Below are 1913 nucleotides of genomic sequence, written 5' to 3'. Positions count from 1 at the left end.
GACGTTTCACATTTAGCATGTTGTTTAACAACTTTTCACAAGCCGACCCTGACTTTCAGGAAATGAAATGAAAATGGCAGAATTTATCTGAAGATCCACAATCTACAAATGGAACTGCTGCACCACCATCTCAGTGGTGCCACTGGAAAGTCCAGATTACCTGACATACTGGTAAGTAATTATTGGAGGTCAGGCCCCAAGAGGTGTCTGGGTTTAAGGGAGTTAAGACTATGCTAAGGCAGAGAGGAGAATAGGACATAAAAACAAATTAGTTTTTCCATACCACAAGGCATTTGTGCCAAGCTGGCTATGTGTCAACGTCAGGGAGTCCCTCCTCTTGAGAGCCAAGAGGAAGTCTCTCAAAACTAGAAGGAAAAGGTGTTTTCCCCATATCAACCTAGCTTTGGAGACATTCTATTAGTGACACATGCCCCTTGCCCCCCAAAAACAACAATGATGTGTTCTGTGTGCTAACAACATAGCTTAAAAAAAAAAAAGTAAAACAAAATTCTGCATTTTTATAAAACTTGATAAAAAATAGTATTTCAAACTGTGCAGTCACCAGAAGTACACAGTTATCAAAAATGCACACACTTCGCTTGGCATTTCCAGCACCTTCAGCTTTCTGTGCCTGGTCTGTTTCGGCATCTCCATTTTCTGCGGGGCTATTCCCCTCCTTGCCAATGTCAGCTTTTCCCTTTTTCCCTTTGGGTATCTTCTCTCCCTTCTTTGCAGGGGCCTTTTAGGCTTGGTCTTTGGCTTTGGAGGAGCAGGTTTAGCAGACAACCTCGCGGATCTTCTCTGGGGTTCGTCCTTTGCCTCGGCTTTATCCCCTTTAGCATCCCCTTCAGCCTCTCTCTTGGGCTTGGGAGCCGCGGCGGCGGGACGTAGGTGCTGGACGCCGGGATGCAGCGGCGCGCGGGCTTTGGTCGGTCCAGGGGGCTGTTCTCGCCCCTTCTTCACACTGCTCCTATTCTTATTCTTAGTCTTATAAGATGACATTATATGTTATATGTAAAATTCTTGATAGCAGGCATTTTATTCCCATTTTCAGGAGGAAGTTTTTAATATTTCACCTTTAAGTTATTTTGTTTTATTTTTAAGAAACCCTTTATCTTATTAAGGATGATCTTATACATCTTTATTCATATCATATATATATTATATGGATTCTTTCAATTCAGGCACATGCAATATCCATTTATTTAGATCTTTTAAAATTTCTTTCAATTATGTTTTGTAGTTTTCAGTATACAAGTCTTGTAGTTCTTTTGTTAAATTTACTCCACAGTGGAAGATTTTAACACACCTTCTCAGTAACTGATAGAATGGGCAGATCAAAAATAATATTTAAAAAATATAAAAAATATGGATTACATGATTGAAAGAAATTAATCTAATAAACATATATGGAGCATTATAATCAACAGTTACAGAATATACATATTTTTCAATTACACTTTGAAATTTTATAATGAGTTTTGATATACAGTAATGTAAGTCTTCAAACTTTGTCCTTCTTCAAATTTTTTTTAGCTAATTTTCTTCATTTACATTTTTGTATAAATATTAGAATCACCTTGTCAATTTCCAAAAAAGCTAGCTGAGATTCTGAATAGGTTTGCATTAAATCTCTGGATTACGTTGGACATAGCTGACATACATATAATATATACATACATAATGTCATCTTATTCTTTTTTTTTCCAAGCCAAATTGTATCCAGCTTTATTAAAGATACTTTTCATAAATGATCATGGTATTTCAGGCAGGACATGGGCAGACAATCATTAACAGTATACAACAACTTTCAAATTCCCTTCTTCAATGGTCTACCGAAATCAGAAAGCCACTATAAAACCCGGTGAAGTCTTCATTTGACGCTCTGAACAGGGATAGTTTAGAGTGAGGGT

At 37.4% G+C, this 1913-nt stretch overlaps 1 pseudogene; it reads right to left on the bottom strand.

Moving 5' to 3' along the window:
• The window catches only part of LOC105806254, a 20011-nt pseudogene extending 19009 nt beyond the window's left edge, over window positions 1-1002 (bottom strand).
• Window positions 1003-1913: the final 911 nt, after the last annotated feature.

Source organism: Propithecus coquereli, unplaced genomic scaffold (assembly GCF_000956105.1).
Source record: "Propithecus coquereli isolate 6110/MARCELLA unplaced genomic scaffold, Pcoq_1.0 Scaffold14, whole genome shotgun sequence".
In the NCBI taxonomy this organism is placed as follows: Eukaryota; Metazoa; Chordata; class Mammalia; order Primates; family Indriidae; genus Propithecus; species Propithecus coquereli.
The sequence above is the reverse complement of the archived record's forward strand: the minus strand, read 5'-3'. Positions and strand labels throughout refer to the sequence as shown.